The 14,699-nt window shown below is 33.4% G+C and overlaps 2 pseudogenes; both read right to left on the bottom strand.

The window, feature by feature from the left end:
- Positions 1 to 283: 283 nt before the first annotated feature.
- LOC149188701 (ADP/ATP translocase 3, mitochondrial-like) lies at positions 284 to 9,300 on the bottom strand (annotated as a pseudogene).
- A 19-nt stretch (positions 9,301 to 9,319) lies between these two features.
- Positions 9,320 to 14,472, bottom strand: LOC149188700 (ADP/ATP translocase 3, mitochondrial pseudogene; annotated as a pseudogene).
- Positions 14,473 to 14,699: the final 227 nt, after the last annotated feature.

Below are 14,699 nucleotides of genomic sequence, written 5' to 3'. Positions count from 1 at the left end.
GATCTCTTTGTATGATTCAGCAAGGTATCCAGACTTTAATATTTCATTCTGGTTTTGTGTCAATAGTTTGACATGCTTAATAGGGGAAACTATAGTTTTGGATATTGTAGCAGAACCCCCTTCCATGAGAAATTCAATCATGAAACCAATAAAACATTTCTATGCAAGCGCTGAAATAAAGACAAATAAATGGTTGGGAGCCAAAGCTACATCGTTTGCACACGAAGCATGTATAAATGAACTCTACAAGCCACCATAACTCTGGACAGGGGCCAACAATGCTCTAACCAAGAAGAAAACTTGCAAGGAAGTTACTCTGAAGATCACCAATAAAAACAAAAGGCTTCAGAGAATAAAACATTCTAAAATATAAACCATGATAGACTATAATCCCCACACAAGAAATGTTGAACCCACGATAGAGGACCACAATTCCATCATATTTCATTGTCTTATTGTAGACATCAACAATCCAATTAAATTGCCTCTCCCCTACTTTCTTTTCATCCTTATTATCATTAGCCAGCTGACTTCAAGCATAGCCAAAAGAATAAACAAAAAGGAGAGAAGATGCATCAATTGCACCACCAAAGTCCAGGTTTCCAGCAAACCATTTCTACTTTCCATCCATACTTTTCTTGAAATTAAAGAGTCTCATAGTGGGAAAATAACATATAACGTTTGCAGTGTTTCCTTTCCATAATGGAATGATACCTTCATAGAAGACGTTTTCCTTCATTAAGAATCCTTATTTTCTCCTCAACACAATAAGAAATGAAATCTTTGAACCCTACACTTTGTAATAATGAAATTTGGAAAATTCACTATTATTAAAACCAAAATTGGATTTCGAGGGTGGAGGTGCTGCTGGTAAGCAGTTTCTCGCTTGGGGGTACCGAATTTCACCACAGATTGCCACGTAATCAAAGGTGGTTTTGTCAAAAAAAGTCTTCAAACCCCCCCACAGTTAAATCTCAGATGACCTTGGGGGTACTGAAATGGAATATGAACTATTGATTCACAAGAGCCAACATCTTCCATTGAAAACTGCGAGAAATTTAATGATTGAATTAAAACAAAAAAAATAATTTTAAACTTAAAATTTTATAAAAATATATTCGATAGTATATTTTTATAAAATTAACATTATTATTATTATAACAAAATAAAACAGCATCGTGTATTAAACCATTTTATCCATGATAATTCACCTGTAATGTCCCTTAATAATAAATAATAAATAAATAATATAATATAATATTAAAATACAAGAAAATAAATAAAAAATAAAAAAATAGTAATAGTAAATAAATAATAAATAATAATAAAATAATAAATAACAATACTAAAGCTCTAAATAAATATAAAAAGAAATAAAACAAGAAAGCAATAAAGTTGCATGTAGACACATGGAGTGTGTGCATGTGGTTCCCCTTCCAATGTTTTCTCTATTTAATAGATGGTGAGGAAGATGAGAGGCATTCCATCATTCCATGATTCCACCATCCATTCTCTTGGGAGAGTAGTGTTGTGAGACAAAGGGTTCCCTCGCAGTAGTATGTTGATTGAGGGCTCAGGGGTGGCCAGTTGTAGCAAGATTTTGTGCAACTGAGCGTACGGTTGGGTGGAGAGTCATCCCCAAGACTTTGTTGCAAGTAGCAAAATTCAACTAGCGTTCAACTAGCATTCCACAGGTAAGTTGTCTCTCTTCACTCATACTTTTGTAATTTAATGTTAACTAGCTGATAATGTGCTTGTTGATTATAAATCACTTGATTAATCTAATTAATTATGTGTTGTTATTTCAGGGTTGTTACATATGGTACTTAAGGTGATTGAGAGGAATTGTCACAACAAGGGTAAGAAATCAATAAGAAGAGGCAACCTATTTTAGAACATAATGGAAGATTTTGGCATAATCATAACTTAGTACTCTAAAGGTATCACTATAAGGTCTATCTAAGGATAATGCACATAAAGAAGAAAATATTGGCAGTCAACTAATGAAGTTGAATAATCATGGTAATAATGAAGGTCATTTTGAAGGAACCTCGAAGGTATGATGACATAGATTAAAGAAGTAAATCCATAATAAAATTGATCAATTGGAGGAGATAAGTTGTGTGCATGACAACATCTATAATAGTTTTTCCCTCTAACGGGAGGGCAACATTGTAAATTTTTCCATAGGTGACTAACTATATGCATGAATTATGGATAACAAGATGTATGATCAGGCAATTTTATTATGTTGATGTATTAAAACAGGAAATGATAAGCGGATTACATTTGGTAGCCATCTTAATGAATTTATTACCCAAGTTGGGGAATAGTAACAACATTTCCAGAGTGTATCAATGTTATGATTCTAAGAGAGGAGGAAAAGAAACCACAATGACTGGAGGTGAGAAATTAAAGTCAATTTAATAAAATAGAATGAAGTGAAGAAGTTTCCATTTTTGAAGCTAGTAGACATGGAATATTAGGAGATTAAGACTCGGAAAAAAATAAAAATATATCTATGAATATCTGGTAGGAGGAAACGAAGGGATGTTCTATCAAGAAGAAAGTTCTTTTAAGGGTATTGATGAGTGGACCAAGAAACATGATTGGTAATGGTCATAGTGATGATCTACATAGTTTAAAAGTGTGAAGATATGAAGTTGAGAATTTTCATAATGACCAGTGATGATAAACGAGGAAGATGTTTAAAGGTTTAAATGGTAAAAAAATAATAGTTGAAGTATAGGAAAGAAATGTTGCTAGAAATTTTATAAGGATACCTTGAGAAGGATTGTGTACATATTGACAAAAGAAGTGAGAGTCAATTAATAGAGGTTGTACTTGACTGATTTGCACTCATTGTTTCATGAGTAGGACTTCACATAGAGAAACTTATCAAGTTTTGTTCCCATAGCGTTAAAAGAGGTTGTTTCCACAGAACACCACACATTTAAATTTTTCATGGAAAATGATGGTAGTAGTGTTTCCAACTGTTTCAATATCTAAAATAAAGATACTGTTTAATGAGCAAGAATCTCTTTTCCAAATTGAAGAAGGGTGAATTTACGATAAAGCAATCAAATGATATTCAGATAGGAACTTGATGATATTTTTTGTGGATGAAAATGATAATTGTTAAGTGATGTATGTATAAGTCAACATGGATCAACAAACCATCATGCAAGTAAATTAAACATGATATAAAATTAAATCGTGATGACCTAGTATTTATATGCAATTGCATATAGCAATATTGGAATCGGTAAGCCAAAGGGTAAATGGATGTAAAACCAAGGGATTTTAATTTTGATATAGATGATTTAAATAATGATTGTATAACTAGTAATATCTTAAGAATGAATTTCACCAGAATTTCCTTGGCGAAGGAAGAATATATGACGAGAGATTAAGACTCAAGCTGATGAGTCTCATGTGAAATTTAACGATGTACTTAGATGATTATACCTATGGTGTAAATGGTCAACTTCCTAGTTGAAAGAAGTGGAAATGATTATTGAAAAACTAATTGGTATCTTGATGAAAACATAACACTAATAACACTGATGAGATAACATAGATCCTAGATGGATGTTGAATAATCTTAGTTCATAGTTGAATGTTTGTAAAGTAAATGAAATTCATTTTTCTGATGAATCATGATAAGAATGCTTATAGAGTATTATTCTATATTTGATAAGTATTGAGATGTTTCTCATGTTTCATGATATGATGGTATGAGGGTGATCATGCACATGTGGTTCATATTTATATAGTTGTTACAATACTGATGATGTATCCTTATGATGATTATGATATGCATAACGTGGCATAGGAATTATAATGCTATAATATGAGGTTTATTGACATGTGGTTCATTTATTATGTGAAGTCATGATATGTCTTTGATGCAAATATGTTGATGTTATAACTTATGATGGTATTTCATGAGGTGAAGCATGTGATAGTTGCGTACAAATTTATGACATGCATGAGCATGCAGTTCGTTATTATTCATAATGTTGCAATTAACAATGATGAATGTTACATGATGACATGCAAGACTTGGCATGTGGATTATTTTCTATGATACTATGATGGTATAGCTAATGCATTGGTTGCATGTTGAGGTGTGATGATTCATGGGACTCCACAAATGGGCCGAGAGGGCTGGTTTATTAGATGATATCATGCGAGCCCATACGCACGAGGGAGAATAAGTAACACCATATGGGTTGGGGACAAACTCAATCAACACTACATATGTCAGTGGTTCCTTTGTCTTGTGTAGCTCTTAATGGATAGCTCCTGAAGGGCTATGGGACCATCTTGAGGGGGGTGAGTGCCTGATGTTCTAGGCTAGGTGCTTATTATTGGATTGGGATGTCGAAGTCTAGTGGGGGTGTAAGGACTTATATGCCTGGGGCTGTGCACCTTATTCGTTGTGGAGGGAGTGGCCCAGCCTTACGAGATGCTCGGAGTCATGGAGTACCGTACCGGATGCCTACCTTGGGACAGATGAGGTTTGAGTCAAGCGCAAGCCTTGGGGCCAGCCTTGGACTAAGATACAGACTAGGGAGGCTTATGCCTAGTTATGAAAGTGGAAAAAGGACAGAGATTCCTTGAGATTTCCCAGGTGTTGTGAAACTTTTGATGCATATTGGTTATACTAGTTCAGCAGAGGGTGTAGGGCAAACATGAAGTAATAAATAACTAAATAAATAAAATATTAAGTAATTCAACTTAACTTTGGGACAAAGTTCCTTAAAGTGGGGAAGTATGTAATATCCCTTAATAATAAATAATAAATAATAATAATGATAATAATAAAAATTATAAATGATAAATAATATAATATAATTTTAAATTACAAGAAAATAAATAATAAACAATAAATAAATAAATAAATAATAGTAAATAAATAATAATAAAATAATAAATAACAATACTAAAGCTCTAAATAAATATAAAAAGAAATAAAAAAAGAAAGCAGTAAAATTCAATAAAGCTATCAAAAAGTAAAAACAAAAGAAATAAAACCAGAAAGCAATAAAGTTGCATGTAGACATATGTAGTGTGTGCATGTGGTTCCCCTTCCAATGTTTGCTCTATTTAATAGATGGTGAGGAAGATGAGAGGCATTCCATCATTCCATGATTCCACCATCCATTCTCTTTGGAGAATAGTGTTGTGATACAAAGGGTTCCCTGGCAGTAGTACGTTGATTGAGGGCTTGTGGGTGGCCATTTGTAGCAAGATTTTGTGCAACTAAGCCTACGGTTGGGTGGAGAGTCATCCCCAAGACTTTGTTACAGGTAGCAAAATCCAACTAGCGTTCAACTCACGTTCCACAGGTAAGTTGTATCTCTTCACTCATACTTTTGTAATTTAATGTTAACTAGTTGATAAAGTGCTTGTTGATTATAAATTGCTTGATTAATCTAATTAATTATGTGTTGTTATTTCAGGGCTGTTACATCACCTATCATGATAATGTGCCCATGAATAACTAGTAAATTTAAAACAAGGATGTAACCTTTAATGGTGTCAAAATAAGTTACAATATAGGCTCCATTTGGGGATCGCTTCCCCTTGTGGCACACAGAGAACTTGGTAGACCAACTTGCTTGAGTGTTGGGCATGGAGTCAACAACCTAGAGTTATCTATAATTCTAATATAAAATATGAAAGACCCAACCTATGTTTGAACTCTCTCAAAAAAAATTGCAATATAATTTATAAAATTGATAAAAACTCGCGATATCTATAGAACAAGTAGACATGCTCTAATTAACATATTTATGTAGGCATGCTACTCCCATTAATATTGTAAATTGTGATCAGTTCTCTATTAAAAGTGAAATTTGATACACTTCAAACTACCATTGAATAGTAACAACTCAATATGAAATGAAATGAGTAGAAATGTATAATTATTTGGGTTGTGGGGTCATTGAAACCAAATTAAAATGAAAAAATTTTGTTATACAAACTATACAAATTTGAAACCACATTTCTTGCACTATTTTAGAGATTGACTGGTACTGAAACCAAACTAAAAATTGTTGAAGAAGATTTAAAATAAATTTCCCTATTGTATATTAAGACTGTTGAAATCACCTCATTCATAATCTAGAAACTCAGTGGTATATTGCACACACTCCTACTTTACTGAACTAAAACTTTATATTGTTACACTCTTAGGTGTAATCTGATTTCCAATGTAACCGAGTGAGGAGTGGATTTAATGATAGACCATGTTTCCAACAGTTGAAAACTTGAAACATATTTATAATATAAAACTCAAACTCCATAGGTAACATATGCTTACATGTGAACTTGGAAAGTTGCATCTTATGTAAGCTTATGAATTTTTTAATCATAGTAGAGAGGAAGAGAAATATGCTACTAAATGCTACCATTACTATGAAGAAGGAAAGCATGCAGCTGCATGCTATTATCATAGCCACAGATGCACTTATCATTTTGAACCAGTTGAATCCGGAAGCCATTGGAATCGCCATATGACAAAGTGGAGTCGCTAGGTGAAAGAAATGCAACCAATATCAACCGTTTGGTCTTTGTTCACTAGCAAAGAGTAGATCTAATCATGATCGTGATCCAAAAAAAAAAATCTTTGTCAATTTGTTTTCTGGAAATGAAGCCAAATGTTGTACTTGTTTCTCGTTGGTATTTCTTAGCTACAAAACTACACTGAGAAACCAACTCGACCAGTCTTTAAGTTCAAGTTGGCCCTTGAACGAAAGGGAGCTCCCTCAAATATCATGAGGCCTTTTTAAATGTTGTTCATTGTCACTGGAAAATAGCCTATGCAGTAGAATGGCCAGATATACAATTTATTGTTGGTGGTTGCTGATGATTACACAGTCTCTATCCATGAATAAATCCCTCTCTTACAGAGTCCTTGGTCAAAGTGTTAGCATCCAATTTGACATAATAACATGAATTTTAAAGAATTTGACAGAAGAATATAAGAGAATTCATGATAATTAAGAAGTCATATTGAATTCCTAATCAACCACACATAGTGGATGCGCATAGAATATTTCTGCAACCAAACAGAACACATTCAAGAGATGATATAAGGAAATATTTAAAATATGTAGAAGAATTAACTAAGACAGACAGTTTAGTTAATTAATATCTTTAAATGATTATAACTTTTTGAGGGATTTTAGAGAGATTGAAACTCAATATATTCTTACCCATATCTCCTATGATACTTTGAACATGTGTAGAAATAAGATATGAAAGTATTGGAAAAACAATAGGAAAAACAATTTCTGTCAAGAACTGGAGCTAGAATATTTCAATTAGGAATTCTGTAGTAAACATTTTACAAAGTGACAGGGTTTTGGCATCAAAAGCCAACCATTTTACATTACAAATGAAACAATATATAGAATAAATCTATCCTAAAATGTTACAATATTTAGAGGAATAAAATCATGAACAATAACTAAAAATGAAATAATATCTCTAATTTATCTCCTACAAACTTTGAACTGTTTGCAAGTGTTATGCCTTGAAATCTAGAATTGGTTCACTAGTGCTAATATTATACCTTTGTTTGTTGAATTTCTTGAGTTAAATTCCTTGGAATTGAATTTGGAATGCTTTGTTACTTGTCTCCTTTCTCAAAAGAAAAAATCACCCCTTTTCTTAGTAACAAGAAAACATTCATAACTGGTTCATATTTCACTTCAAAACATTGAATAAAGATGTCAGAGTATGGCCATTGATGATTAGAATTAGGGGAATGATATTTGAACCTGTAGAAAAGGATATTTGTTTCCCTATACCAGAATGAACTCAACCCATTAGTGATAATAGAGCTTAGTCTCTAATTTGTAGCACTAACTTCAACAAATGAGGAAAGAACTCGATCTACTGAACCCAATAAATTTTTCTTCTAAAGTCTAAAAGGTTACAACTCTTTTTTCCATTAATCTCTTTCCCATATTTGACTTTAATCCATATGCCAAGTTTATTATGTTGTTTTCTATTATAACATTTGCATCCAAGCCAAGAATTAAGGCAGTATCCTCAATAACAATTTCTACATTGAAAGATCCCTGTGTGTTTGTTGGCCCTCAAAAACTATCACTGGATCATCCAATGATCCAACCAGAAGCTTGACATATAACATTGGACTCCATTTCCATTTCTTAAACTACCATCATTTAAACCTCTCTTTCCCAAGCTATCAATGGAAGAGCCCACAAGCATATTAAGCTTATCCACAACTTGTGGCAAACCCATGTCACTCAGCTAAGAGGAAAACCCTGAAGTAGAATTACCCCGCCTCATAAAATTTATTTGACTTGCGATTTTGTTAGGTGCAACACTTGATCAATTCCCAGAGGAAATTTTTTCCATATTCCTCACTAATCTTATTGAGTAACCTTTAACTACATGAAATGTGCTGAATTTTTCCTTCAATTTAATGAAAGTGTGTTTTCAAGATACATACATTCCATTAATCTCCCCAATTCTGCTAGATTTTTTTAAGTAGTTTCTGATGCATTCATTTTACAAGAGAAATTTCATTTGGGTTGATTTTTAGAAAGTTCATGTACTTGTTTTTTAAGTAACTTGGTATAATAGCATGCTTCACCTAACATGTTTGGAGTGTTGGTTTGCTTTCCTATGTTTTACAAAAGTTGCGGAAAATTTCTCACCTTTTCAATGATGTGTGTTCTTAATACCCTTTCTATAATACTTCATCGATGTGTCACAAAACCTCTCTTTGCTTGAATATTGCAAGGAACTGAGTCCTGGAGTAGCTTCTCCATTACAATTTCGGAAGGTGATTAAGTTAGGCTGAACTGATCATTTAATCCCATGGAAACATGACTACTTGGCTCTCCCTTTTATGACTCCATTGATAAGGCACTCTGATATTCCAGTAAAAGGAGGTAGCATACCATATAAGGCTATAACTTTTCCTTGAGTTGTTGGCTTCAACATAATCGAATTCCTAGCAATAAGGCTAGGACTAGTCTTAGACACAGAGCAATTTACAAAATAGTTGAATAGGAAATAGCTATAACTACACCTAGAGGAAATTTTGAAGAAATGTTTCGATTATTTCCAAGGAAACTCTTTAATCCTCCATTGTCTTAGAAAAACAATCCCTGATCCCTTTGTATGATTCAAGAAGACGCACATACTTTAATATTTCATCCTGGTTTTGTATCAATAGTTTGACATGCTTAATAGGGCAATTGTAGTTTTGGATACTACAGCAGAAACCCCTCCGATGAGAAAGGAAATCATTAAACAAGTAAAACCTTTCTCAAAAAGAATTGAAATATAGACAAATGAATGGTCGGGAGCCAAAGCTACATTTCTTGCATGAGAAGCATGTAAAAATGCACTTTGCAAGCCACCATAACTCTGGACAGAGGTCAGCAATGCTCAAACCAAGAAGAAAACTTGCAAGGAAGTTATTATGAAGATCACCAACCAAAACAACGGACTTCAGAGAATCATACATTCTAAAGTATAAACCATGATAGCCTATAATTCCTAGAGAGGAAATGTTGAACCCACGATAGAGGGTCGTAATTCCATCAGATTTCAATGTCTTCTTGTAGACATCAACAAGCCCATTAAATTACCTCTCCCTTCCTTTATTTGCAGCCTTGTTATCATTAGCTAGTCAAGTTCAAGCATAGTCCAAAGAATAAACAAAAGGGAGAGAATATTCTTCAGTTGCAACACCAGAGTCTAGGTTTCTAGCAAACCATTTCTAGTTTCCATCCCGGCTTTTCTTGAAATTAAAGAGTCTCTTAGTGGGAAAATAACAAATAATGTTTGCAGTGTTTCCTCTCCATAATGCAATGATACCTTCATACAACAAGTTTTCCATCATTTAGAATCCTCATTTTCTCCTAAATGCAATAAGAAATGAAATCTTTGACCCCTACACTTTAATGAAATTTGGCAAATGCATTCTTATTAAAACCAGAATTGGATTTCAAAACCGGTGTTGCTGGTAAGCAGTTTCTCGCCTATGGGTAGCGAATTTCACCACTGATTGCCATGTAATCAAAGGTGGGTTTTTCAAAATAGGACTTTGGATCCCCCCAACTATTAAAGCTCATATGACCTTGGGTGCGCTGAAATGGAATATGAACCATTGATTCACAAGAGGCAACATCTGCCATTGAAAACTACGAGAAATTTAATGGTTGAATTAAAAAAAAAACAATTTTCATTTTAAACGTAAAATTTTATAAGTATACGGTAATATATTTTAATAAAATTTAAAATTATTATTAATATAACAAAATAACGCAACATCACATATTAAACCATTTTATCCATGACAATTCACATATGCGTGATAATATGGCCATGAATAACTGGTAAATTTCAAAAATTTATTGTAACTTTTAATGGTGTCAAAATAAGTTACAACATAGGCTCCATCTAGGAACTGCTTCCCCTTGTGGGACATAGAGAACTTGGTAGACCAGTTGCCTTGAGTGTTGGGCATGGAGTCAACAATCTAGAGTCATATGCAATTTTAATATAAAATATGAAAGCCACAACCTATGTTTGAAGTGTCTCTCAAAACAAATTGCAATATAATTTATAAAATTGATAACAACTAGTGATCTCTATAGAACAAGTAGACATGTTCTAATTAACATACTTAAGCAACCATGCTACTCCCATTAATATTGAAAATTGTGATTAGTGCTCTATTCAAAGTAAAACTTGATACACATCAAACTACCATTGAAGAGTAACAACTCCATATGAAATGAAGTGAGCAGAAATATATAATTATATGGGTTGTGGGGTCATTGAAACTAAATTCAAACGAAAACATGTTGTTATGCAAACTATGCAAATTTGAAACCACATTGCTTGCACTATTTTAGAGATTGGCTGACACTACAACTACCACTGAAACCAAACTGAAAATTGTTGAAGAAGATTTTATGTAAACTGATCTATTGTATAATAACACTATTGAAATCACCTCATTCATAAACTTCAAACTCGCTAGTCTACTACACGAAGACTTACTTTACCTAACTGAAACTTTACACTATTACACTCTTAGGCATAATCTTATTTCTAATGTAACCAAGTGAGTAGTGGATTTACCGATAGACCACTTTTCCAACAACTAAAAACTTGAAACATATTTACAATATAAAACTCAAACTCCACAGGCAATGGGTACTTACATGTGAACTTGGAGAGTTGAATCTTTTGTAAGCTTCTGAATTTTTTTATCATAGTAGAGAGGAAGACAAATAAGCTATTGACTTCTACCATTGCTATGAAGAAAAAAACATGTTGTTGCATGCTATTATCATAGCCAGAGATGCACTTATCATTTTGAACCAGCTGAATCTGGAAACTAGTGGAATCGCCATATGACAAAGTGGAGTCGCTAGGTGAAAGAAATGCAACCAATATCAATTGTCTAGTCTTTGTTCACTAGCAAATATTAGATCTAATCGTGATTGTGATCTAGGAAAAAATTTCTTCGTCAATTCGTTCCTCGTAAATGGCACCAAATATTGTACTTGTTTCTTGTAGGAAGTTCTTGGCTGCAAACCTACACCGAGAAACCAACTCAACCAGTCTTTAGGTTCCACCTAGCCCTTGAACTAAAGGGGGCTCTATCAAATATCACGAGGCCTTTTTTAATGTTGATCATTTTCACTGGGCAGCAGCCTATGGAGCACAAATGGCTAGATATATAATTTATTTTTGGTGGTTGTTGATGATTACACAATCCCTATCCATGAATAAATCCATCTCTTACAGAGTCCTTGGTTAGAGTGTCAGCATCTAATCTGACAGAATAACATGACTTTTAAAGAACTTGGCAGAAGAGTATAAGAGAAATCATGGAAATTAAGAAGTCATATTGAATACTTAATCAACCAGACATAGTGGATGTGTATAGAATATTTCTACAATCAAATAGAACACATTCAAGAGATCACAGAAGGTAAGAATTAAAGATGTAGAGGAATTAACCAAGACAAACAATTCAGTTAATTAATCTCTTTAAATGATTATAAATTTGCAGGGGATTTTAGTGAGATCGATTCTCAATCTATTGTTACCCATATCTCCTATGGTACTTTAAACATGTGCAGAAATAATATATGAAAGTACTGGAAAAACAATATGAAAAACAATTTCTATTAAGAACTGGAGCTAGAATACTTCAATTAGGAATTCTGTAATAAAAGTTTTAGAAAGTGACACGGTTTTGGCATCAAAATCCAACCCTTTTACATTACAAATGAAACAATATATAGAATAAATCTCTCCTAAATTGTTACAACAATTCTGGAACAAAATCCTAAACAGATACAAAAAATAAAATAATATCTCTAATTTATCTCTTGGAAACTTTGAACCGTTTGCAAGTGTTGTGCCTTAAAATCTTGAATTGGTTCAGTAGTGCTAATATTCTGCCTTTGTTTGTTGAAGTGCTTGAGTCAACTTCCTTGGAATTGAATTTGGAATTCTTTGTCACTTGTCTCCTTTCTCAAAAGATAAATTCACCCTACTTCTTAGTAACTACCAAACATTCATAACAAGTTCATATTTCACTTGAAACATTGAATACAAATGTCGGAGTATGACCATTGATGATTAGAATTAAGGGACTCGTATTTCAACCTATGGAAATGGATATTTGCTTCCCTGTAATAGAATTAACTCAAACCAGTAGTGATAATAGAGCTTAGTCTCTAATTTGTAGCACTAACTTCAGCAAATGAGGAAATAACTTGATCTACTAAACCCAATAAATTTTGCTTATAAACTCTAAAAGGTTACAACTTTTTTTTTCCATTAATCTCTTTTCCATATTTGACTTTAATCTCATATGCCAAGTTTATTATGTTTTTCCTCTTATGACATTTGTATCCAAGCCAATAATTGAGGAAATATCCGCAATAACAATTTTTGCATTGAAAGATCCTTGTATGTCTACAGACCCCCATAAACTATCGTTGCATCATCCCATGATCCAACCTGGAAGCCTGACATGTGACATTGGACTCCATTGCCATTTCTTAAAATACCATCATCTGAACTACTCCTACCCAATCTATCAATGGAAGAACCCACATGCATATTAATCTTGTTCATAACTTGTGGCAAACCCATGTCGCTCAGCTGAGAGGAAAACCCTGAAGTAGAATTACCCTGCCTCATAAAATTTATTTGACTTGAGAGTCTTTTTGGTGCAACACTTGATCAATTCTCAGAGGAAAGGTTTTCCATAATCCTCACAGGTCTTATTTAGTAACCTTTAACTACTTGAAATTTGTTGAGTTGTTTCCTTCACTTCCTTGAAAGCATGGTTTCCAGATACATACATTCCATTAATCTCCCTAATTCTACTAGGATATTTTAAGTAGTTTCTGATGCATTAATTTTACAATAGAAATTTCATTTGGGTTGATTTTCATAAAGCTCTTGAACTTGTTTTGTAAGGAACTTGAAATAATAAACTACTTCATCTAACATGTTTGCAGTATTGGTTTTCTTGTCTATGTTTTGCACAAGTTTCTACAAATTTCTCGTCTTTTCACTGATGCTTGTTCTTTGGACCCTTTCTACAATACTTCATGGATGTGTTGCACAACATTTCTTTTCTCTAATAATGCAAGGAAATGAGTCCTAGAGTAGCTTCTCCATTGCAATTTCAGAAGGTGATTAGGTTAGGCTGAACTGATGATTTAATCCCATGGAAACATGCCTACTTGGCTCTCCCTTATGTGACTCTATTGATAAGGAAATTTGATATTCCAATCAAAGGAGGTAGCATACCATATAAGGCTATTATTGTTCCCTAAGTTGTCAACTTCAACATAATCGAATTCCTAGAAATAAGGGTAGGACTAGTCTTAGACACAACATGATTTACAAAATAGTTGAATAGGAAGTAGCTATAACAACACCCAAAGGAAAATTTGAAGATATGTTTCAATTATTGCCAAGGAAACTCTCTGATGCTTCATTGTCTTAGAAAAACAATCCCTGATGCCTTTGTATGATTTAGCAAGACATCAAGTCTTTAATATTTCATCCTGGTTTTGTATCAATAGTTAGACACACTTAATAAGGGAAGTTGTAGTTTTGGATACTACACAGAACCCCTCCCATGAGAAATTGAATCATGAAACTAGTAAAACCTTTCTCTACAAGCATTGAAATAAAGACAAATGAATGGTCAGGAGCCAAAGCTACATTGCTTGCATGAGAAGCATGTAAAAATGCACTCTTCAAACCACCATAACTTTGGATAGGGGCCGACAATGCTCCAACCAAGAAGAAAAATTTCAAGGAAGTTTTTCTGAAGATCACTAATCAAAACAACATGCTTCAAAGAATCATACATTCTAAAGTATAAACAACGATAGACTATACTTCCCACATAGGAAATGTTTAACCCATGATAGAGGGTTGTGATTGCATTAGATTTCAATGTCTTCTTGTAGAGCTCAGCAAGGCCATTAAATTGTCTCTCCCCTCCTTTCATTGTAGCTATGTTATCATTAGTCAGCCGAGTTCGAGAATTGTCCAAGAATAAACAAAAAGGAGAGAAGATGCATCAGATGCACCACCAGAGTCTAGGTTTCCAGCAAACCATTTCCAGTTTCCATCCTTTTTTTTCTTTAAAT

This window comes from Pinus tabuliformis, chromosome 3_1 (genome assembly GCF_031772625.1).
Source record: "Pinus tabuliformis cultivar Carrire ecotype Pingquan chromosome 3_1, CPIR1, whole genome shotgun sequence".
Lineage (NCBI taxonomy): Eukaryota > Viridiplantae > Streptophyta > Pinopsida > Pinales > Pinaceae > Pinus > Pinus tabuliformis.
Note: the sequence above shows the minus strand (reverse complement) of the source record. Positions and strands in the feature narration are given on the sequence as shown.